This window comes from Lagopus muta, chromosome 3 (assembly GCF_023343835.1).
Source record: "Lagopus muta isolate bLagMut1 chromosome 3, bLagMut1 primary, whole genome shotgun sequence".
Lineage (NCBI taxonomy): Eukaryota > Metazoa > Chordata > Aves > Galliformes > Phasianidae > Lagopus > Lagopus muta.
This window is the reverse complement of record NC_064435.1, coordinates 85724177-85750241: the sequence shown is the minus strand read 5'-3', so window position 1 is coordinate 85750241 and position 26065 is coordinate 85724177. Positions and strand designations below refer to the sequence as shown.

Genomic DNA, 26065 nt, shown 5'->3' with positions numbered 1-26065 from the left:
GTAAATCTCCATTGATTATAACAGATGTAGTTAACCCAATCTACATTCTTGTTGATCATCACCCACCAGGACAGTGACTCAAACCCTGCAACAGTTTGATTTCTTGCCTTAAAATCATCAGGAACAACAAGAAGATAAAAGTTTAAATCCTTAGCTTGCCCACATACCAAACAATATTGATATGTAATAATGTTCGTCACAAGAGATACATAAGTATTTACATTAAATGCTGCACTCATCAAATTAACATTTCTAACAGTTACAAGAGCCCACATTTCTGTCCTTAGATTCACAGTTTTAAGGGTCCAGCTGATTTCAGTTCTCATTGTGTTCGAGAGACCTTCTTATCTCTAGTATGATGTATTCACAATGCTTTCACTGTTGTGTGGGATGTTAGCAGTGCCTGGAACAGACCTACCTACCTTGGTCCCAGGGGCGAATCTTAAAAGAGATTTGTTACATACATATTATCGAGCCATATCAAGGCCTTGGGCTCTAGTTCCTAGAACCAGTTTCTCCTTTTCTCAAAGCTATTCCTGCAGACTAATCACATGCTCAGTTAGTATTTTGCTCCCTACTTGGGTAGAGATCCCCGTTTGTACAACATAAGGCCTTTTGTACGGTATTGTGAAAGGACTTAACCCATCTTTGGCTCTAGGTTTTGTTCTGGTACTAAGGAGAGCCAAAGGCAACAACTGTGGTCAGGATAGTCCAGCTTCCTGGCCCAGTTTTACACCCTGTGATTTAATTACATAGTTCATCTTTTCCTCCTGACCACTTGCCTGTGTGCTGTGTGCAATTGCCAATTTATTCCCAATGCTTGCTGACCTCTTGGACAATCTCTGCAATAAAACGAGTTCCCTGGTTGAAGGGTATTGTTGCAGGACACTCAAACCTTGGAATAATCTCCTGCAAAAGTACCTTGGTTACTTTCTTGGCTCTATTGGTCCTGCAAGGGAATGCTTCTGGTCACCCTGAAAGGGTATTGGTTACAACTAGCATATATCAAAACCCTCATTTTTCCTGGCAGTTAAAAAAAATCAATTTGCAATTGTTGTCCTGGAAGGTTCCCTTTCCAACAAGCCCCACTCGTACCCTGTTCCTGGTACTAGGATTGTACAGTTACTTTCTGGTGTCTGAACCCCCCCATGTTTTATTATGTTCCCTTAGAACCAAATTCTATAAAATACTAACGGGCACAACAGTGTGTCCATCTGGGTATGCACCCATCTGTCAGCTTGCTCTCTTCCCTTCATTCATTAGATTCCTATCCTTTCTAGAGTACCTTATAGGTTCTGACTAAGGTTCAGGTATTTCAAGTGTACCGTCTGGAATTAAAGCTGTTCACCAATTTCTTTTCCTTCAGCTGCCTGTTTTGCCACCTGATTCATCATCATATTTCCAGTTTCCTGTACAGTGTCAATCTTCTGATGTCCTTTACAATGTATAACAGCCATGATGTTCTTTGGTAGATTTACATCACGCTGATTTTGTTTTCCTTGTGTGTAAACAATCCTTGCTCTTTCCAGATGGTACCACGTGTGGGTACCACCCCAAAAGCATATTTAGCATCCATCCATATATTTAAGGTTCTTGTCAAGGCAATTATTTCAGCCTTCTGAGTGGAAGTCCCCACAGGTAATGGTTTTGCTTCAATTACCTTGTCAGTAGCAGTTACTGCATGTCCTGCCTTACAGTTTTCCTTGTCTTCACAAAACTGCTTCCGTTGATGAATCCAGGACTCCTCAGCATCGTCCAACGGTTCCTCCTGTAGCTCTGAACAACTTGTACAGACAGCCTCCATGCAGTCACACTGCTGGCTTGGAGGCAGCTCTGCGTTGGTGTTCTGGGTGTTCAGCAAGTTGCTTCCTTCTCTTTGATCAGTTGTGCTTTCTGTTGAGAAACTTGATAGCCATTTAAATCAAGAAATTCAGCAAGCTCACAGTCTATTGCACACAGTCCTTTGTTACTGTAGCATCCACGTACTGCAGTAAAGTTCCACTGTGAGATGGTGAACCCAAATCTCAGGCTCACGAGTTGACCAGTTCTCAAAAATCACTGGGCTGTTCTCACAACCCTGGGTATCACTGTGCAGGTTAACTGAATTATTATTATTATTATTACTTTTAATTTAATTTTTTTTTTTTTCTCCATATTTGAGTTTTCCTATTCAAAGGCAAATAATTTTAGACTTTCTTTGGCAAAACCAGGCAGAAAAAGGTGTACTTCAAGTCCAGAACGGTAAACCCCACCTGCTTATTCCTTAGCTTGGTTAATAAAGATATACACCATGAGTTGTATATATTCAACTTTTCTATTAATTGCCCTCAAACCTTGTACCAAACTATGGCTCTTGCCATCCAATTTTTCATTTGCAAGATTGGGTGTTGTATTTGGATTTCTATCCAATTAGTAATCCAAAATCCAAAAAGTTATTTTTATTTCTTTTATCCTCCTACAATCTTGTATCCTCACAGGGCATTGCTTTACCCTGGTTGGGCTGGCTCCCATCTTTAACTTAACTTTCATTGGGCTGCATTTTTGGCTCTGCCAGGCATCCCTGATGCCTGCAATCCTGTGTATACCCAATGTAGGATTTACGTAACTTCTGGCAGTACAACATTGCTTTTCCCAGTTTGTGTTAAAGCCAGACTTAAAATTTTCAGTCCATTGCTCTTGCTTGACAAGTAGGTCCAATCGTCTCTACTGAATTTAATCTCTACATTCAACTATTCTAACATGTCATGCCCAAATAATCGTTTTGGAGAACCTGGCATGTACAAGAATTTATATATTCCTACTTGTTCTCCTAGCCTGTATTTAATTGGTCCAAAAAAAAAGTAAACTTCTCTTGCCAGTAGCTGCTACAACTATTACAAAAATCATCTACGGGTAACAGTAAGACGCACCCAGAGGTACCAGAAAATAAACCTCTTCAGCCTGCTTCCCCTGCTGCTTTCAGTCCTGGCAGGGTGGAACTCTCCCTGAGTCCTTCCAGGCTCCCCTTACCTCTTCTTCTAGGTAAGGACATCCCTGTTAACCTTGCTCAACTTTGCATTCCTCAGTTTGTTTTCCCAAGCCCTTTTCACTTCCCAAACTCTCATCATCACAGCCATTACTAACATTCTATTTCAGTTTCACTCCCTTCTCTCCCCAGGCTTCCAGTGCTCACACTGATACCGGGTTTCCCCAGCTCTGCAGATGCCGGCTGTTCTCACTTCCAATGTCCGTCCCATCCCCATTCACAAGCACTGCACCCTTCACATCACAGCGGGAGGCTCCAGCCCCCAGCTCTTTCTCCCACTCCAAGCTGTTCTTACAAGCCGCAGTGGGGGGGGTGTGCGGGGATGTGTTCTCGTGCCGGCCCAACTCTAATATCCCAAACTCACTGTTTTCCTTAACCTTTTTGCCATTTTTTTTGTTTGTTTGTTTGTTTGTTTTTCCACAATTCCACTATTTGTAACCTTAACTGCAATTCCACATACCATTAAAAACTGCATTTCCACATACCATTAGAAACTGCATTTCCACATAATTTCCATATACCGTTAACAACTGCATTTCTACATACCATTAAAATTGCACTTCCACACAATTTCTACATACCATTAAAAATTGCATTTCCACATAATTTCCACATACCATTAAAATTGCATTTCTGCATTTCCATATACCATTAAAACTGCATTTCCACATACCATTAAAACTGCATTTCCACACAATTTCCACATACCATTAAAAGTTGCATTTCCACACAATTTCCACATACCATTAAAATTGCATTTCTGCATTTTCATATACCATTAAAACTGCGTTTCCACATAATTTCCACATACCATTAAAAGTTGCATTTCCACACAATTTCCACATCCCATTAAAAATTGCATTTCTGCATTTTCATATACCATTAAAACTGCATTTCCACATACCACTAAAAGCTGCATTTCCACATAATTTCCATATACCGTTAACAACTGCATTTCTACATACCATTAAAATTGCATTTCCACATAATTTCCACATCCCGTTAAAAACTGCATTTCCACACAATTTCCACATGCTATTAAAAGTTGCATTTCCGCATACCATTAAAAACTGCATTTCCACATAATTTCCACATACCATTAAAAACTGCATTTCCACATAATTTCCACATACCATTAAAACTGCAATTCCACATACCATTAACAATTGCATTTCCACTTACCATTAAGACAGTTTCTCCCAGTGCCTTCAAAATCCACAAATCAAACAACACAATTCCTCAGCTTCCACAAACACCCAGCACTTGGTCTCATGATTCGGGCACTCAATTATACAACTGGTCCCATTACTCCATTTACGTTCCTGGTTTCTTATTCAATATTCCCCCTGGCTCACCAACAATGTTTCTCCAGTGAGCCAAAATACAACCCAGGGGGTCTTCTCATATCACTTTAGACACCCCTTGTTCCATAACAGACTCGTACACAACATAACATAACACAACACCTTCAGGACATAAACATTTAACAATCATAAAGACAGTGACAATAATCAGTACAATTTATCCTCAGGATCCTTCCTCTCTCTGCCTCCCTCCAGAGCTCAACCTTCCCTCTGTATTCATTTCCCACACTTGCATAGCTGCCAACCTCCTTCTCCAATAAACAACATATCAACGATAAACATCATTTCCATCCGTGAGTACAAATTAGGCCCTAGAAATTGATCTAATTGTTCTGCTACACTTATAGGATCCTCAGTTAAGGAATTCTTCTTGCAACTCCTAACTTCTCTTCTAGTAAAAACAGCAGGCATTACATTACCATACCCTATTTCCCTTTTACCTAAGACTGCCTTAAGAGGACAAAGTGAAGTATTAGTAAGGTTAGTATTAGAGAAAGGAAAACTCTCCAGGTCCTATTCGCATTACTCCAACTCCCTCAGTAATTGAGAGCGCATCCTCTCTCCAGGACCCTGCACAGATCAGCAGCACCCACTCTCCTCCTCTGGAGAGGTCACCGCCGCTTTAAAAATTGCACTGCTTTAGAAATTAAAGGGGGGGAAGTTATCTAAGGGATCCCATTTATGATCTTTCTGCTTCTCTTTCCCATTTCCTTTGAACTTGGACTCCTCGCGAGGCACATTTCTTTACTCCTTGCACTCATTAAGCGACCTAAGCCAATTCTGTTTCAGAAAAGGAGTCTTACTGTTGAGATATAAATACAAAGTCTGATAGGCCCAATTTTCGTCAGACTCCTATTTTGGTCAAAATAATGATTTTCCCTGTAGTGGCTCCCTACTGTATACAGTATTTAAACATCTTTTCCCTGTTCTTTTCCTAGTTTTGGGATTATTTTCCAATTTTGAAACACTTCTCCCAAGGGGCTGGCTCTCTCTAGGCACCATTCCGGGGACCTTTTTCCCCTGCTCTCGGGAACTCCTATTACCCATCCCTCCAGAATGCTACTGTGAACTCCCCAGCTCACAGGTTACCACACTCTGATTCTCGGATTTTGGGCCCAATCCCTCAGGAGTACTATACTCCTATCTCGGATTAATAGGGGTGTACTGCTGGCACTTCGTCAAGCGCACAGGGTACCGCACACCAACAGTTCCCTCTCGAGACTCTTCCTTTCACCAACACAGCCGCTTCGTCCGTCCCTGGCCGTGCCCCTCGCGGGACAGCGGAACCGCAGGTCAGGACTCAGCACTCGCTTCGCACTGACAGCGCGTCTCAGTCACACACATTCAAAGAGTCTCAACCGACCCCCAAGGAAAGAGTTAAATCCCCTTACCTTGGTCCGTGCACGAAGTTACCGGGTCGCAATGGCCAACACCCGTGCCTACCTGCCCCTTGGCTTTTACAGAGTCCGTCCTCTATGAAACAGTCTCGGTTTTTTATCGGCCGTACCAAGGAGTCACCTCAGCACCCAGACAGGACCGCTGAAATCAGCGGGGTGCACCAATCCTGTGCAGGGCAATAGGGAAACTCTCAAAGAGGCGATAATAATCCCGGACGAGCCCCCAAATTGTTGGAAATAATCCAAGTAATTTTTGTCAGGACGGTATCTCTGATAAAAGCAGAATTTATTCGCGATTGCAATGGCGGGCGTCCCACAAGTAGGAGCGCGCCTATGGACACAACATGACAGCCTTTATACCCTGTTTTCTCCCCCTTGCCTTCCCCCTCCCCTGTTTCCCCAATGGCTGGGTACTCCAGGTTCACAATCTTATCAGAAGGTTTACATTTGTTATTTACTTGTTATCTGGTGCCAGTCAGCAGTCATCCTGTTGTCTCCAAGATGTCTCGGTGCTCTCCTTGTCCTATTGATATGGTGATTTTCTTTAAAGTCATCATCGTTAAACAAAGAGCACTGGGGGATGATGTCAGGCCTTCCCAATGTCAGGCGCTTCCTCCGGCATGCCATGGCTTGTTCTCTGGTTTGCTCTCGTGCAGGATATTCTTGCAGTGTGTATGACAAAATGTACATATATACACATATATACAGTGTGTTCCTGGGAACTATGATAGCGGAGATCATAAAATAAAAATAATATTATACAATTCTAATGCAGAAACAACACTTGATTCCCACACTTGCTTAGAATATAGTACTGTGTTTTCAGCTTATGACCATTTAGGACCTCATTTGTACTTCCTTTTTATGCATTTGTACAAGTTTCATAAGTTGACTTCACTTCTGTAGCCTGTACACTAAAGGCACAAATCTTTGAGAGGAGAGAATGCCCCAGACTTTATGTGTAAGACTGAGCTAAAACTGTGTTTTCTGATACTTACTGTAATGTCATAGTGGTATTTTCTGCAAACTCTTCAGTCCCTAGGAGTAATTCATTTATTTCAGATTAGCTTGTATGATACTGGGGTTCTGAAAACGTTTTCTAAATATCATTAAACGATTATTTGTATAAATACAAACATACAAGGTTTTACATATTCACTGAGGGAATTTGTTGTCATATATCTAGAATTCAGGTCTTGTCAAAGTTCTCAGACCTAAATATTCATGTTAGTTCAAAGATTTATTTCTTGCCTTGCCTTTTTCCCCGTAAAGATTCTGTCTAAGAAAAAAAGAATAACACAATAAAAGTCATATTTTACATATACGTGTTATACATGCATTACTGCATATAAATCGTAATGACTCTTTCCAATACTTGAACTTTTGCAGTGGCAGAGGAAGATCTTAGCTACTTTGTACTGGAGTCTGTATTTTATTTTGCACTAAACCTACTTGGCTTTAAATGGACCATTCAGTGTCTTCAAATTTTAAGACAGACTGAAGAACAAACTCCAGGAGGAAAAAAAAAAAACACAAAACAATCCAGCTTTATTTACTACAACTTAGTAATTCTGTTGAGTTTGTTGGAAATAAACCAAGTAATTTTGTCAGGACGGTATCTCTGATAAAAGCAGATTTTATTCGCGATTGCAATGGCGGGCGTCCCACAAGTAGGAGCGCGCCTATAGACACAACATGACAGCCTTTATACCCTGTTTTCTCCCCCTTGCCTTCCCCCTCCCCTGTTTCCCCAATGGCTGGGTACTCCAGGTTCACAATCTTATCAGAAGGTTTACATTTGTTATTTACTTGTTATCTGGTGCCAGTCAGCAGTCATCCTGTTGTCTCCAAGATGTCTCGGTGCTCTCCTTGTCCTATTGATATGGTGATTTTCTTTAAAGTCATCATCGTTAAACAAAGAGCACTGGGGGATGATGTCAGGCCTTCCCAATGTCAGGCGCTTCCTCCGGCATGCCATGGCTTGTTCTCTGGTTTGCTCTCGTGCAGGATATTCTTGCAGTGTGTATGACAAAATGTACATATATACAGTGTGTTCCTGGGAACTATGATAGCGCAGATCATAAAATAAAAATATTATACAATTCTAATGCAGAAACAACACTTGATTCCCACAAGTTCACATGATTTGAGTTTACATGCACGTATTGAAGATGACTGTTGTCCATTCTGTCATTACCAGTATAAGAATGCATCATCCTCTTCAACTCAGTTTATTGTTTGAAAATGCTTTTAACAGCTCTCATTTCACATTTCTTTGGCACTATAAAGTGGAAAAGCTTGCTTTTCCTTCCATGCAGAAATGAAACACAGGTGCTCTTCTCTCTCCAGTAAAGTGCATCTTATTGTAAATAAATCACCACTTAAATAAATTTAGGCTAAAAGGCAGGAATCACTTGTTTTATAGTATGAATGTATTTTCTGCATCAGACATTTGCACGTTCCTTTATCCAAGGCAAAATCTGCAGTTTTAAGACACAAAAGTAAGTTTGTCTATGAACAGAGGAAGTAATTAAGTTCTTCAATGATTTTACTCCCACGTTACTCAGTCCTTCCCATCTTCAGTGCAAAAGTGCTTCTTCCAACTCCTTCCTGTGTCTTTTGCCAGTTTGGCTGAGAAAGTGGCAACATATGCTGTTGCTGAAATAAGTATGTGCTGATTGCCTGTTAGTTATACCCACATCCATTGGCCAGCTGGCTGAACTGCAACTGGCTTTTCCATATTGATAACATTAAATTTGGTCCATTTTAGCAATAGCATTTTCACGAAACGTGTAGGATTTTACTATCTTTGAGCTGCTCAAAGGACTCACAGGTTAGGAGGGGGAGGCCAGGCAGTACAGTTGTGCGAGTCTCACTTCCTTGAGAAAACAGGTTTGAAATTCATGTCAACATATACTCACATCTCAGAAAAAAAGGACTTGAAAGTCCATGACAGCTAATAAACAGATCAGAACTATTGGATATTCTGGCTAAAATTATTCAGAGAACAGAGCAAGTGTTTGTTTTCTAATGCCATTAGGAGAACCATTTGCCAAGCTTTGATGCTTATTGAAGTTAGTGTGATAATGTAAGTGTAACATAATGGAGCATGGCTTTTAAAAGTTTATTACACTATTTTCTTCCATGATGAATTCTGATGCAGCAAAGCAAAATACTTAACTTTTAAAATATCAGATCTACTTTTCCAAGGTGTTTTGAAGTCAGACAAGCTTAAAAGCAGGTACTGTATGGTCAGATCCACATATATACAAGCAAAGGCAGGTTCTTCCATTATCTTAACAAAATTCTTCTCATTAAGGAACATATTTAGGCCTGAAATGTCAAAGTAGTACACTTCATTTGTTTGTGACCAGCTTGCATCTAAAGTACTTTTGCATACATAAGGCATTGCTATTTACTCAGTTCAGCATCTATGTTAAGTGATTCCACGGTACTCCATTCCAGACATTACAGAAAGAATTATTGCCACCTCACTGACCTGGAAGACTAAAAGTTGCCAGTTTCAGTCCTGTTAACAACCCTGGGGCAGGGGAACCATCTAGCAGAAACTCATCAGCCTGCAGAGTCTGACAGATGAACAAGGTTCCTGCTGAGCAATTTCAGTGAATAGATGCATTCTTCCATCAATTACATTATATCAAATTGGCCTTTATCTTTTGAAACCAATTTCTCAAGAGATTTTCTAGACAGCTCTTGTAAACAAGAAAAAGTTTAATATTAATACCCTTTAATTTGCTTACTTCTAGCTCTGCCTTCTTCTAAAGAAGAAAGAAGAAATGAGTGTATCATTTACTGCTTTTTAAAGAGAGTAGGGCTTGGCTGAGTTTTTTCCATTTATCAACTATTCAAGTTACTTCACTTAAGGAACAGGATTCACAAACACTTCAAAAAAATTACCATCTGTATGCTGTAGCAGTTATCTTTAGTAAAATGAAACAGGACTTCTTGTTGGTAGTGGTAGAATTCCACATTATCTTACCTTACTGTTGACACAGTCATTTGCTCACTTTTCCCCATCTTCCCAGTGAGAAGGAGAGAATAGAAAAAAGAAAAACCACAGAAGTAGAACTCGTGAGTTAAAGTAAAACTGTTTACTAAGAAAAGGATAATAGTTACAATTATATATATATGTATTAATGTATATAACAAATGTAGTCAACACACCATAGGGATGGGTTGCCATCCAGGCATGAGCAGTGGGCCCAGGTGAACCTTATGAGGCTTCACAAATCCAAGATGCAAGGTGTTGTACCTGGGTTGAAGCAACATCAACTACAAGCTGGGGGATGAAAGGATTGAGTGCAGCCCTGCCAAAAAAGACCTGGGTGTACTGATGGATGGCAAGCTGGATATGTTCCTTGCAGCCCAGAAAGCCAGCCATACCCTGGGATGTATCCAAAAAAGCATGGCCAGTAGGTTAAGGGAGGAGATCCTGCTTCTCTACTCTGTGCTGGTGATACCTCACCTGGAGTACTGCATCCAGATGTGGAGTCCTCAGTACAGCAGAGACATGGACCTGTTGGAGTGCATCCAAAGGAGGGCCACAAAAGTGATCCAAGGGGTGAAAAACCTCTCCAATAAGGACAGACTCAAAGAGCTGAGGCTGTTCAGCCTGGAGAAGAGAAGGCTGTGAGGTGAACTGATAGAGGTCTTTCAGTATCTAAAGAGGAGCTCCAAGAAAGAAGGGAAAGAAGGCTTTTAGCAGGGCCTGTAGTTTGCAGAAAAAGGGGAAATGCTTCAAATCTTAATGTAAGTGGATGTTGGTTAGGTATAAGGAAAAAGTCTTCAACAGTGAGGGTGGTGAGGCACTGGTATAAGTTGCCCAGAGATGTGGTGGATGCCCCATCCCACGAGACTTTCAAGGCATGGCTGGATCAGGCCCTGGGCAACCTGATCTAGCTGTGCATGTCCCTGTTCACTGTAGGGCAGCTGGACTAGATGGCCTTTAAAGGTCCCTTCCAACTAAGGTTTCTATTATTCTGAGCGATACACAAGGAATTGCTCACCACCCCCTGGCCAATGCCCAGCTAGCAGCTGGAGCAGAGGAAGAGAGAGAGATGAACTCCCAATCCACTTCAAAATGCCTTCCTTATGATTTCATATGGTGTGGAATATCCCTTTGGATAGTTTAAGTCAGCTGTTCTTAGTATGTTCCCTCTCAGCTCCTTGGGCCCTCTGCTGAGAATGGCCTTGGCTCTGTACAACACTGCTTAGCAGGGAACTATAAGCATTGGATTGTTATGAACACTATTTTTCTCCTAGAAACAAATAGATAGCATCATATCAGACACTTAAGAAAAATCAACCCCAGCTGAAACTAAGACACGTAGCTAACAGAGACTTCTTTCACCAAAGCAAACACGATTTTATGATATGGTGACATGCATAAATGAATGGAACTAAATTAATGTATGCCTGGTGATTAATTTGATTAAATAAGTTTAAGTACTCATTTCTGTGATGGGTTGACCATGATTAAGGGCCGAACTCCTACCCAGCCATACTCTTACTCCTTGGCAGGACAGGGAACAAAGATAAGAACAGGAAGATGAACAAGAAAGGTTGTGTACTGAGATAAAGATGGGGCTTACTAATTATTGTTGAGGGCTAAACATACTCAGTGGCAATGCTTATAATCATATCTATCAGCGCTATATATGTCATAGACAGTACTCTTTAATACTGTAACTATGGAGGTAGTCACTGGGAACTTAGTTAAGAGATTTCTCTGTTCCTGTTGTCCCTTTAACTGTGTATGAGGACTTTGCACCATCTTTTTCAAAAGTGGAACCCAGCCACAAGCTGTGGTCAATTCATAGAGCTAACAGTTCAGTTCTGATACATGGTAGATTTAAAACCATCTAGTTTGTCTCTACATGCATGATCCCATTATGGTCTGCATGAGTGGCGTTCTCACTAAATCATTTATTTCAATGATATCAGCAATAACAGAGGTGTTTGTGATTGTTTCTTGGGTTTGAAGAAATATTGTCTCTGGCATCTGAAGCTAAGTGATTCCCTCTTTTGAACACTGGGCAATTTGTAATGCCTTTTTTTTTTTATCAAATTCATCTCTGTTAATAAGATCTATAATTATTAAGAAGGAAGGCATAACGAGATTGGCTGATTATAATGTAAGTAGTGTAGACAAGTACTTCTAATTCCCCAAAGGATTAATCATGGTGCTAGCATGCTTTGGGCTGCTAGACTGCTGTTTTTAAACAGCCTTATTTTAAAGGAATTGTATTTATGGAAGATTAAATCATTAGTTTGGAATGCTCAGCATCTTTTTGTTATAGTTGATGTTTGCTTTCTTTTTGTTATTGTATGAGAACTGCTGAGTCACGGCCTGAACCTCTGATTGATCACCTGAGGTGAGCACTGAGTCAGCCACAGGAGCACAGGTGAAGGCAATTGAGCTGCACCTCTCCTAGACCTATTTAAGAGCTGGCTGCCAGTAGGGAAGGATCTCTGCTGGAGATCTGCTCTGCTGGAGTTTTGTAAGTGAGTCCAGGATAGGGGTAAGCCTTCTATTTATTCTCTGTTGTTATCGTAGTCTGCTTTGCCAAACTCTCTTGTTTATTTTGTGATTATAACATCCTAATATTCTTTGATTATACAGTTATTAATTTCTTCCCTGAAGAAGAAGCAACAGATATCTTGTGTGGAATATGCATGAATTAGCTCTGCTTCTGTGAGTGCAATCTGTGCACCTAAACCTGTAAATATTCAATGATGCAACCACCATAGATTTGTTTCAATATGATGGCGTGTTTGTATGAGAAAGGCATTGCTGCATCACTTGATGTGATTGGTGTAAATATTCTACTTATATCTTTTCTTCTGTATGTGCAAAATGATACAAATCCTAAGTTTCTCTTAGGATTCTCAGAATGTGTCACAGATGCTTTGTATTGAGGATTGGGATAAACAGCAGCATCCTGTGTTTTGGATGTTGTCCTCAGTCTGAACTGTGGGGAAGCTGCCAACCCACTTCTGTCACCCTGCTTCTCAAGGTAGATAATCCTTCCAAGTTCACTTCCTGCTCATCTCCTTAGCAACATGCCACATTCAGACTCAAATGGAGTATCTTTAGCTTATCTGAGGGTTGCTCTCTTTCCTTTTCTAAGCATTTCCTAACATATTTTCTCTTATTCTTTATTGCTATGTGGAGGTCTTCGCACTGAAATGTACAAAAAGGTAGTCTGTGGTGTTTTGAAAGGCTGACTGATACCATGATGACCAAATCAGATGGTTTGTATAGCAGAATGTGCCACTAAATTCTGCAATCAGCCATCTTCTGCATCAACAGAATTTAGAAAGATTGTCAACTCCAGGCCAGGGAAAGGTTGGTGACATCAAACCCCGCTAGGGAAAGGTTGCATCTTGGGCTGACAGATGGAAGAGAACAGAATTACAGTGTGCTTTCCGTGTTTTATCTGTCACTATCTGCTGAGGCTAAAGGAGCCTCAAGGAGAGCAAAATCTGGAATTGATGGTAAACATGAAAGAACTCCTGGGACATCATCTTGCTTTGTTCTAAAGGCACAGTAAAGCACTCTTCTCTCACCAATGTGCTATCCATAAGATTATTAGTTCTTGTGGGCTTTGCAAATAGATACCAATGGATGAAATATTGTAAGACTCATTAGAACAGTTCAGAGCAGGGCCACACTGTGCCAGATACTGCATGAAGGTAATGCAGTAGACTTGTTAGCTGATTATCTCGGACTCCAAACAGGAAACAAAAAGGGTGAGAAGCATGTAGTACTGCTTACAGGCCAAGGTGTGGTTGCAGCTGGCATGGCAGTCTTGCAGTACAGGGGGAATTTTTCCATTAGTCTTTCAGGTTACATTTTTCCTGGGATAATTTAAGAAGGAAGATGAGAAAGTGAACAGAGAGAACAGGATTAGGAATCAGGCAAAAAAAATAAATAACCTGTGTGAGCTGAGGATAGTATGAAGAAGGGGTTTAGTTCAAATAGTTCAGCAGCATACAGAAATAACAGTATTCAAGGAAAAACTCCAGTGAAGAACATGACTTCAGCAATTCACTACTTCGGTATCTCCTGAGGATGTTTCTTGTTCATATCTGCTAACTGAACTGGAGCTTGTATGGCTAAGTCTGGTTGAAGATAGAATCAGGCAAGAGAACTTAACTGTGATCCAGAGCATAAGAATACATACATTGGTAAAAACTATGCAAAGTAAAAGGCTCAATCACATAAGCAACTAGAAGAACTAGATGGAAAATAATTTTAAATGGACATCTTGTTTAGGATAAGATTAACAATGAGTTAATCTTATCTTAAGGAGTTAACAAGTTTTTAATAGTGATTTTTTTTATTAGTGCCATGTGGAGACAAAGGCTTCAGTGTGATTATATCTCTGATTAGACACTTGAAAATCCACGGAGGTAGAAAGGAAAGCAGGCATAGACAAAATAAACACTATAAAACTCAGAGATGTGAAAGAGAGCTTCACGTGGAGACTGGAGGAGTATCTAAATACGCATCTACTTGTTCTCTGTGTGAGATGTCCTTTCCGAACTGATGAATATGTGTGATTTAAATACAGTTCCAGCAGTGTTTCAAAATTTTGGCCATATATTTAGTCATCTTCACAGGGAGTTTGCCAACTTGAAACTTGGGCATTGCAAAAATGTGCAGGCTTGACTTCCATGCTTTTCATAAGTCTCACTGTGTATAGTGACCATTAGACTCACATTTTCCATATTGTGTATTTTTCTCTCCCAGCTTTGCTGGAGCCACTGAAAGATAGTAACAACCAAGGGAAAACAGAAACCACAGTCATAATCTTAGGACACCAAATTTCATGAGATGTCCAAGCAATGGAATACTTTTAGGAGTGAGTAATTTACCCATGTGAATATTCCCTTTTAGAAAGTTCAGTGGGTATGTTTTTGCAAGATTAGGCCAGAGAATAGTGCTGGTTTTTTATTTTCTTCCTTTGCTAACATTTCAATATAGATTTTATTCTCACACAATTCTAAAATCAGTCTGCTTATTAACCTAAAGTACCAACATGTACTAAACATGTATTTGTGGAGACATGGATACCATCCGCTTGTTTGATCTAGGCTACAAATGTGCTGCTCTACCCTGGAGCAGTTGTAACACAACTTTTTTAATTAAAGAGAAAAGGCATATTTTAAGCTGGATGGTATTTCTAACATCAGTAGAAAATAAAGCGAGAACATATTTAAAGGACTAAAATAAATGTGATTTTAAAATATTTTAAAATTACAGCTGTGTATGTATTTTAAGCTGCCAGAGTGAGATTCAGGATTCTTTCTCTCCCTGTCATCTCTCACAGATTTGTTTTGGTGAAAACAAAGGAGTCAAGTTCACTGCAGTATTTTATTGCTTGTGGTGTTTCCCTGGATGTGCCAACTGAAATTCAGAATCTTAAGCTGGAGAGGACCAATAGGCTCACAGGGCAATGACAGAACTGAGCCAAGCTGAGCTGAAAATAATTCCATGGATTTTTCAACCCTGTGAAGAAGGATTAGAAATATGATGCCCTGCTGAATTCAGTTACAAAGAGATTAGACAGAAGATATCCTGCTGAACTCTCTTACAAAGAGGTTGTGACAGTAGCAGTCAGGAAGAAGAGCTTTAAACAAAATGCTATAACATGAAACTCCTACCCTACACTATACAGTGTAAAGCAGATACCTGAGCTGGCTCTGAGCAAGTGCTACTGCGCTGCCTTTGCATACAGCAATTTAGGAATGCTCCTGGTGTGCACTGAGCCAAGCAGAGCCAATATTTACATGGCTGTACTGCATCTACTTTCACCTCCAAATTGGTTCTGTCTCCTCCACAACATTAAATTGCGTACACGCAAATTTTAAGGAGAGTGGTTTTTCCTCTATAGCAGTTTCTCTTGAGGAAAGCAGTAAAATCAAGTGAAATGAGGTTGGTTTTACTTCAAATGTTTGCAAAGTCAATGTATATATTTAAATCGACCTGCTATGTTGAGTTTAAGAAAGCCAAAATAGCAAGTATAGATCTTGTTTTGGGGAGGAACTGATCCTTTTGCATTTTAGCACAAACATGCACACTGAAGTTTCTTCCAGGGATATTCATGGATAAAAAGTTATTCTCCTCTTTGCACAATTACAAACTTTTCTGTGGGTAGCACACTGTAGAAGTGACCTTTGTCTGGCTTAATGCCAACATGTGCTAAAATACACTACTGTAGCTATCAGCGGATGCATCAGAGGAGTTGGCTTTGCTGTTGCCAGCATGTTAGAGATCTCTTCCTTTTCACCACCTCCTCCTCCCTGCCCTACAATGTATGTTTTTTCTTCAGTTATTGTGACCTGGTTTTAATTCGGGTGAACCTGATGAGGTTCAACACGGCAAAGTGCAAGGTTTTGCATTTGGGCCGGAAGAACCCCAGGCACCTGTACAGGCTGGGAGGAGTGGTCCTTGAGAGCAGCTCGGCAGAGAAGGACCTGGGGGTCCTGATGGACGAGAGACTGAATATGAGCCAGCAGTGCGCTCTGGCAGCTCAAAAGGCAAATGGGATCCTGGGCTCCATCAGGAGAGGGGTGGCCAGCAGGGACAGGGAGGTGATTGTCCCTCTCTACACGGCTCTTGTGAGGCCCCATCTGGAGTACTGTGTCCAGGTGTGGAGCCCTCAGTACAAGAAAGACATAGAGATTTTGGAAAGGGTCCAGAGGAGGGCGACTAAGATGATCAAGGGGCTGGAGCACCTCCCCTATGAGGACAGGCTGAGGGAGTTGGGCTTGTTCAGCCTGGAGAAGAGAAGGCTGCGGGGTGACCTCATTGCAGCCTATCAATACCTGAAGGGAACCTACACCCAGGAGGGGAGTAAACTCTTCAAAAGGGCTGACAACAGCAGGACTAGGGGAAATGGTTTTAAGTTGAAGGAGGGAAGATTTAGGTTAGATGTTAGGGGGAAGTTCTTTACTAGGAGAGTGGTTAGGCCCTGGAACGGGCTGCCCAGGGAGGTTGTGGATGCCCCGTCCTTGGACGTGTTTAAGGCCAGGTTGGACGGGGTCCTGGGCAACCTGATCTGAATATGTATGTTGGTGGCCCTGCTAGGCAGGGGGGTTGGAACTACATGATCCTTGGGGTCCCTTCCAACCCGGGTGATTCTGTGATTCTGTGATTCTGTAATTCATTTCTGTTTAGAGAACCCAGGGTTCCTCAACAGGTGTAGTTTTAAAATATGATGTTGGAGCCCCCCACACGCACACAAAAGAGTACGAATGCTTCTTTGTGTATCTTTGAAGCTGCAAGATGTATGACATACATAAGGGAAGACACAGGATACCAATTTGGGAAGTGACACTGGACTGTTTTGGCACTTAGAAGTCTGCCAGTTTTAATCTCTGTTTCGCCAGTCCTAGAAAGTAGAAGAGCCTGGGAAAGTGTGAGAAAAGTTTTTGAAACAAATGCAGCATCATAGGAAAGAAAAAGCTCAAATCTCTTAAGAGGATTCATCAGACAAGAGAATTTCTATTGGACAAAGCTCATGAATGCACACAGCCATATTCATGCAACATAGCTGCTGAATAACTGCTACATTAATTGAGCTAGATCATGTTTTGTTAATGTCCTTATTATTAGGGATGGAGTACTATATCCAAAGATTGAAAATGTTTTCTGACAACTGATTATTCTCCTTTTTACAAGAGAAAAATAGATTTCCTTCATAATAAATTACAAATCCTGATTTCCGTGGTTTTATTCCATCTTTTATTTTATGACATTTTGCAAAGTCATCCAGATTTTCTTGTAGATTAAGATTCCATGCATCATTTTCTGCATAATCTGATTCTACTCAGCTGGCTTTGAAACTTTCTGACAAAACATTCCATATCAAAGAGCATTTGGAAGGCAGGAGGCTAAGATGGTCTGCAATCTCTTCATGCGTGGAAAATGTATTTGATGAAATCGAGTAATTATTTGAAACATAAATTCTTCCTAGCCCAAGTAAAACTTTCACCATCTGTCATGGCTTCATAAAATTCTCATACAGTATCCATGTTAACAAATGACTTTGTGGCCATAATGGGCTTGTGTTTTCTGAACTTGTCTCTTTGCAGCTCCTAAATGAGTTACTAAGGTTGCTGCGGAGTAAAATGGCAGAGCAATGACAATTCAAACAACCTTTGTTAGGTGCACCGTTGTAAATGATATTAGTCTTTAAAATGCAATGCCTCTACCATTACAATTTTTTTTAAATGACTTCCCCTCTGTAGGGGCTTATTAACTAATTGTATATTATTATTAGCAGGATGATCAAATTCTATGCAGCTTTCTGACTTCCTGAAGATATATTTGATTGACATAATTGGGTCTTTAGTTAAACAACAGTGTCTGATTCCCATCTCAATTATTTTGGTGTAAATCCAGAGATATGTAAGTTGTTCATTTAGGCTCTGGACTATGAATATGGTCCATAAGGTGGAGGCCCTGCAATGTTGGTTTTAGTGCAGAACGTGTAAGAGCTTTTACTACGTTACTTTTATTATGATCATTACTGTGTGAAAGGCAAACAAGGCAAGAAATGGAGAAAAATGTAATTCTTTGTTTAAGAGCTTTAAATGTGTGCAAGAAAGGAGGTGAAGGGGAAAGCACGGTTAAACATTTCTTCTCCAAAATTGCTCTGTTATAATTTGTACACCGAAGCACTGTTTTTATGTAACTTCAGCTTTTTTCTCTCTCTCTGAAAACTAGAAGGTCTGGAATCAGAAATTGAAGTAGCAAGAATGCATATTTAACATGCAGCAGGAAATGGAGATTGAATAAAAGGGAATATTGTGATCAGCAAGTTTATTTTAGAGGCTTACTTCTTACATCAGTCCCTAGAAGTACCTCTCTAAGAATTAGTCCTGCGTCCGGATGCTGTTGCTTTTTAATTTAGTTTAACATGCCAACTCAAATGCCCTTTAACAGCACTTTAACAAGTACTCTATGCATAATACAGTCTGCTGCCTTTGAGGTTTTCCCTATGTATACTAATTTGATACATTGGCTGAAAGCTTCATTTATTTAAGACGCTAAAAAATGGCTGCGATCCTCAATTTATTTTTGGAAAAGCACTTGTTTGATGATTTCAGAAAAAGCATTTCTCCTGTCTTCTTGCCAGAGGCAGGCAAACTTTATGCAAATGACAATGATATGCTGGCTCTGAATTAGTAACAGGGGGGTGGTCTCAATGCAGCACAAAATAACTGGAGGGCATTGTTAATGTAACAATCTACAGAAAAAGAAAATGCCAGTTATTACAGTGTTCTTGCCTGAAGAGTTTAAGTGCCATGAGTGCTTTATAGATAGAATTATTCTCTTTTCTGCTCATCATAATTGGAAAGCTTGAACAAATCTCCACAATCCAACAATTACAATTTAGAACAATATGCACCTGGCATATAATCATCATGAAGCATACATAAAAACAAAAGCAAAGTGTTCCATGCTTTGCCAAAATACCTGTGTGAACAGCACTTTTAGGTTGCTTTTGTGCTGGAAGAAATGCATCCTTATTTTTTTTTTCTTTTTTTTCCCCACAATTGTGGAATTGTATTAATGACCCAATTCAGAAGTTCGAATTAGGTCTCATTGACTGAAGTGGAAATTTACCTAAAAATTGTAGAAAATCTTTGTTGAACAGTCAAAAGTCAAATATTAGATGTTAAAACGCAGTTAGCTGAGCTGCCGGAGTAACAGTAAGTAACTTAGCTGAAAACCTTTCCTTGAAACAAGCATGAAGTTCCTCCGGGTACCCACTGTCTTCTGCAATTTAATCAAGACAAGAACGAACGAACTAGGCCAATGAAAAGCACAGTGGAAATGCATGGAACCATTTGGAAAATGGCACCAACTGGAAAATGACTTCTAAGTCAGGTAGCTGCTTGCTGACAGGAGTAGAGATATCTCGTGAGTTCATAGTTAATAACCTTTGTAGTATCACAAAGCATTACCATGTTACTATGATAAAGTTTCACGCGGTTGTACGTCTCCCCAGAGAACACTAAGTAACACAGATGATATCCCTCCTCATTTCAGGAAAGATGTTAGCATTGAAGTGGACTCCTTTGATTGAAGTGTTATCAAGCAGTAGCTATTTTGAAGTTATAAAGAACTCTGGGAACAAGGTATATCACCTTATGCAAGAACTACTGCTTTGTTGTTTCCTCAGTGCAGCTGGCATTTTGTTTGGGCTGCTCATATTCGGGCCTTTCCGACAAAGAAACAGAAGAGCAAAGCATTTCCACATTGGCTGGGATTAGTGGGGAGGAAACCCAAATTCTGTATTTGCTTTCTGGGGCCAATCTGAGATCATACATAGAGATTGCAAGTTGTTTGTAGCTGCACAGGGGGCTGTTCAGCAGAGGTGTGGGTTGTGTGGCATTAGAGCAGCACAGATTTCTCTCCCAGTTTTATTACCCACTATTGTGTGCTGGCACTGCAAGTTCTCAGAATGCCTACAGTGCTTGCAGTGCTAGGTGCTGAAGAGCAGTCAAACCTGCTCACTGATTGATCATGTGGTCGAGGCATTCTTTATCTTAAACATTATTTTCTATCTTTATTCTATTTTGGAACTGCTTTGTATCAATAGAGCATTGAAGAAGGAAACATCCTTTCTTCCTAGGCAACTCACTAAAAATCTGCTGTGTTCGTCCAGTCTAGATTGAAGAATTACATTACTGTAATATTCCCCTTGCTTTGTTAGTGCAATTAGACAACACTGTGATCATATTATGTAATGTTTGTCTCTAAAATATGTTGAAAACAATAGGATTCTAGCAGAAAAATGGTGTGTCAAATTAGAACAACTGCACAATAGAAATTTTGAAAAGTGTATTCCTCAGAGTGCCAAGCTCTGTAGAAAGCAGAGAGGGCTTTGGATCCTTCTGAATACTGTTTGTAGTCTGAGCCACATAGTGCTCTTAGCACAGAGAAGATGTGAATAACATTCTCACCCAATACCTTCAGTATTTTAAACATGAAACAAACTGAACGTCTTGTGTAGATACTTTCCCAAATAATAAACAGTTCAAATTCTCATCTTTTTAACCTATGTGTTCTGGTTCATAACTAGTTGGGAGAAAAGTATGATGAAGAACTAGATACCATCTCTTACAGAACTTAGATATGAACCTGGTAAGCAAGCACATCTAGAACTCAGAGTGCAGATATTCATGGCTATTTTGCACTTTCATGTTATCTTCTCACCAGAACAGGATAAGATAACATTAAACAAAGCATTTAGGAATGTAAAAGCTTTGCATATGCTTGCAAGAACTAGTTGGGTCTGAAAAGAATGCATTTTTCTTGAGACAGTTCCAGTACTTTAATAGAGAACCTAGATCACTTCTAAAAAATAAGCATTTTTTTTAGAAAAGCCCCCAGATCACCATAATGCAAATAAAGCATTTCCTGTGATCAAACAGTTCATCAAACCCTTTTGTTATTGTCACAGATTTTGTAACATAGTAATTTTAGGGTAATATCACTATAATGCTGCGATATAAGTTCTCTCTAATGTTGTAATTGTTTCTACTCTAGATGTCCATAGCAGCCTATTATCACTGGCTATAATAATAACAAACTTTCTTGCTCTGAGAGGTTGCAGTTGATTGTTCCCACCATCACAGAATCATGGAACAGTTGAAATTGGAAGAAACCTCCAGAGACCACTGACTCCAACCCGACTGCTAAAGCAGGTTCCCTCCAACAAATTGCACAAGTAGGCATCCAAATAGGACTTGAATATCTGCATAGAAGGAGATTCCATAACCTCTCTGGGCCACCTGTGCCCATGCTTTGTCACTCTCATGGTGAAGAAGTCCTTTTGCACATTTCTGCAGAAACTCCTATGTTCAGCTTAACTCCCTTCCTTTTCCGTACACGCTGCATGAAATACATGAAATACTGTGGGGTTCTTTTTATTTTCTTTTTTTTTTCTCTTTTTTTTGTTTCCCCAGTATGATCAATTCTGCCAATGACTGAACTCTGCAGCCATTAAACTTCCAGGATCTTGTATGTCTTTTCTTCGATGTAATTTGTTTGCTATGTAACCTAAATAATGTTCCCGATGTGCTTCCAGAAATCTGAGCATGCATTTTTATGTTCACTTTAGGGGAGCCCGGAGCATAACTCCAAGGTTGCAAGAAAAAATGGGATTCAGGTTTGATGTGATTGATGTTTTGCTCAGCTGAGGTATTCCTGATTTCACAGAGCAGAGAATAAAGTCCCGAAGCTAGACATTGCTTCTAAATGTGGTGGCTTTATGTATCATTGGATATAAAAGATATATGGCAACAACTGCACTACAGTGCTGAAGTTTTAGTGTAGAACTGCAAGGCAGAGCGAGTGCAGTGTAAATTCTTTATATGTGATTTAATTTCTCTTCATTTCTTGTTCTCTGTGATAATAGTCAGAATTCTAGTTAACATGTTCTAAGAAACATATTTACCAGAATGCGTGGAATGTGTATTGTTCTTTTTAATTGTATAGACATCTCTGAACATATTTTCCATCTGTAGGAGAGGGTTTAGTATTAATTTTTATATTTGCCACCTCACACTATTCTGGCAACATTAAGGATATTAGTTAATTTAAGCAAATACACAAGCATCAGATTATGCAAGTTCGGGTCTATGCAGATATGCATATAAATACGTATCAATTAGCTGTACTGACACACTTGGTTGATCTCATCACTGTGGGCTATTAAAATAAAGCCTTACATGTCTTCTGCTAAAGATTTGTATTGCTTTCTCTTGAAATGAGAAAAGATTAGAGAAATATCTGCACCTGATTTTCATTGCTCTTTTATCTAACAGCTACTTTGATTCTTTTGTATCAATGTTTCTCTGCATCAGTTTTCTTCTTTGTCTGGGATATGAACTTCTCAGTGGAGAGAAGAAAGCACTGGGATTGTATCGATTATTTCACAGTCAGGTGCGTATGACTCACTGTCAAAATGTCTAGGAGAAATGGCATCTTATATAGAAACTGCTATCTAGTGTGAATTACTTGATATAGCTATTACAACACAGAAATATATCTTTCAAAACCTATTAAGTTCTCAGTAATATGGGATGATCTTTAAGAATCATGTGAATGCACCAGTTTCCACTTGTAAAGTTGCCAGTGATTACAAATCTCATGACAAGACACATGCTTTTTGTAGTTTGCTGATGCCTCAGTCAGTTGTAAGAGAAGTTGTAACTTCTCATGCCTCCTCTTTCTGGTGTCAGGATGCCCAGACCCATGTCCAGGTGGCTTTTGAATACCATCAAGGAGGAGACTCCACAGCCTTTTTGGGCAACCTATGTGGTGCTCTGACAACAGCGCAGAAGTTCTTCCTGATGGTCATAGGGAACCTCCTGTGTTCCAGTTAGCACACATTGCCACTTGTACTGACACTGGGCAGCTCTAAAAAGAGTTTGGCTCTGTCTTCTTAGCACCCTCTGTTCAGGCATACATAGTCACCCATCAGATATCCAAAAGCATTCTTTTTCTGCTCTAAATAGTGACAGCCCTCTCGACCTTTCTTATGAGAGAGAGAGAGAGATATTGTAGACTCTTACTCATTTTTGTGGCCCTTTGTTGAATTAACTCCATTATGCCCTGATCTTTCTTGCACTGGGGAGCTCAGAACAAGACCCAGTACTCTGGATGTGGCCTCACTAGTGCTGAACAGAGGGGAAGGATCACTTTCTGTGACCTGCTGCCAATATTCCTCCTCATGCATCCCAGGATATCCTTAGCTTATTTTTCCATAAGCATATGTGAATGGCTCAAGTTAACATGGTCTTTACTAGGACCCCCCAGGTTCTTTCCTTCCAGGCTGCTTTCTAGCTGCTTGACATCCGGTATGTACTTGTGCATGGGGTCATTCTTTCCTCATGAAAGGTTCACCTTTCCTGTCAGCCCACGTCTGGGAGATGGGAGAACATCTTTATGGTTTATCTGTCACTCTTCCCAATTCTTCTGTCATCAGCCAACTTGCTGAAGAGAATACTCTGCCCCATAATTCACATTAGTATTGAAGATGCTGAACAGGATTGAAAGCAGTATTGACCCCTGTACTTGACCACTGGTTACTGACATCCAGATAGAGTTAGTGCCACTGACAACCACCCTATCAGGTCAGGATCTCTCACTTCAGTAAAGATGGCCCACTAAGAAAGGGGTATAGTGAAATGCGAGACTCAAGCAGTTGCACTGTTTCATAATATTCTCTTCAAGACAAATAAACTCATCAGTAGACCAATCTTTTTTTTTTTTTTTTCCCCTTAAACAAGGTTCTTTACATTTTTGAATGAAAGTAACCCAACCACCTTCTACATGATTTTCTCATGGCATTTCAAGTGTATTTGGAGTTACCTCTGACAGCCTGTAGAACCTCATATCTTGATGCAGGTCACTACCATTACTATATAGCTTCTAACACATGGTGGAGACTGTCACAACACAGGTTAGTATTTAGGAAAAAAAACTCTCTTAAGTTACTACACTTACAGATTAAAACAGAAACAAAAACCAATATGCACACACACACAAAAAAAAATTGTGTAAACTGTTCAAAGTTCTTGCTTGAGACAACAGAGAACATTTTTCTTTTTTAAGTCACCATTTTTCTTGCTTTGACTTATAGCTTTAGGCAATATAAAGATGGCAGCCTATTAGACCTCCATCCTATCAGATAAGCCATATCACTGCAAAACCTCTGCTTGTCATTGATAGCAGCAATGTGTTTCTTATTTTTTTCCAAGTTTAATCTCCTCTCTGCCCGTTGAAGGCTTTTGTTTAGCTTTTCAAGGAAAATTCTTTTGGCAAACCTGTTAAATTCAACACCAGTTACCCTGTAGTAAGTAACATCTATCAACAGAAAAATTGAAACAAAAAGGAAAACAATTGTATAGTAAAGATTTTTTTATACACACATAAATCTGCATTCAATAAATCAGTGCACAATATTTGTGGTTCTATTTAGTTCATCAAAGCCTCCATTTCTTTTCCCTTTCTAGGTAATTGCAGGAAAATATCTACCTCTATGAAGCAGGCCAAATGCACATCCCTGCAGTCAGTCTAGTTTCCTAAAGGCAAGACCTATTTTATCCTAATGACTTTAGCAAGTCTATTTTTATTGGAGAACTGGAAAATGTTCTTTCCTCTCAACTAGCGGAACGAAATAACTCTTTCTGATGTCTGTAATTCAAGCTGCTCTCATCACCAATCCATTTAGAAAAGGAATCCTGCATCTGCGATTGTGGATTAAATTCTTTTGTCTGTGTGCTGGCTTTGAGGGAGACTAGCACTCCCAAATCATTGAAGTGCTTCTACAAACGCTGTGCAGAACACACAGCTCTGAGGAGAGAGCCTGTGCTCCTGAACAGCTGTGTTTGCTGTTCTGAGTCCATTAGTGAGAAGTGTGATGTTTCACAGCAGTTGCTACACAGTGAATATGGATTATTGACAGAAACGTTACTGTATTTGATATATTGAAGATCTTTTTGCTTAGAAGATGTGAGTGACTTTGAGAATGGTATTTTACTAACAGTAGTGTATGTTTCAGTGCTGGCTTGACCACGTGTATCAAGTGTACTTGTATACATGGGCTTCTGTCCCCAGATTCCCTGTATAATAAATCGTCCTGGCTTATTTCTGTGTCTTGTTTTTCTGCTATTTGTGGATCATTTACATAACACTATGGCTTGTGACACATATAGCAGTTTTTCTTCTGACGTTAAATTGAGGTTAACAGGACCAGCATTTATGCTGTGAATTATGGTCCCTTCCGTAACAGTCTGTGCACCCGGAACATATGGGCACATGCATTCAAAATCTTCTAAACTGTTTGTTTACATTATATTGTCATCCCTTTATCTCAGTTGCTACTTGGGGGCCTTGCTGGGCACTGGCTGGAAGGTGGTGAAAAATTTCTTGCGCATCCTTTGTTGCATACATTCATATACATACATATAGTCATAACTGTTAACCCTTTCCTTTTCCCTAGCTTAGTAAATAGTTTTATCTGAACCCACAAGTTCTCTTTTTTTCCCCCTGATTCTCTCCCCATCTCACTGGGAAAGGAAGAGTTAACAATGAAATGGCAAGCAAGCTTAATTATTTTGAAATCATGAATGAAAAATTGTGCCACTAGAAATGGCAGCTGATGCCACTGAATTCTGACAACCTTAAATTCAGAAGCAAACGTGGGCACATGAACATTTTGCAGGTTGTT

General features: G+C 39.9%; 1 protein-coding gene and 2 long non-coding RNA genes across 7 annotated transcripts in view; all 3 read left to right on the top strand.

The window, feature by feature from the left end:
* Positions 1–26065, top strand: part of LOC125691160 (uncharacterized) — a 125415-nt gene that overhangs the window by 41977 nt on the left and 57373 nt on the right. The window lies entirely within an intron of this gene.
* The window catches only part of LOC125691159 (uncharacterized), a 65562-nt gene that overhangs the window by 9675 nt on the left and 29822 nt on the right, over positions 1–26065 (top strand). The window contains exons 1-2 of one of the 4 annotated variants that reach the window (XR_007375943.1): positions 12290–12328; positions 19873–20174. The exons of 1 other annotated variant lie outside the window; for it this stretch is intronic. The gene's annotated coding sequence lies outside the window, so the exon portion shown is untranslated. Of the gene's footprint in view, positions 1–12269; positions 12329–15142; positions 15639–19872; positions 20175–26065 lie in introns of those variants that run through there. 2 more of the 4 variants (XR_007375942.1, XR_007375939.1) reach the window with 2 other exon arrangements.
* Positions 21452–25474, top strand: LOC125691161 (uncharacterized). 2 transcript variants are annotated; one of them, XR_007375947.1, is made up of 4 exons: positions 21452–21556; positions 21950–21997; positions 22695–22773; positions 24849–25474. It is a non-coding gene; the product is annotated as an uncharacterized LOC125691161 (long non-coding RNA). The 2 variants fall into 2 exon arrangements; XR_007375946.1 differs by having other exon boundaries at positions 22656–22773.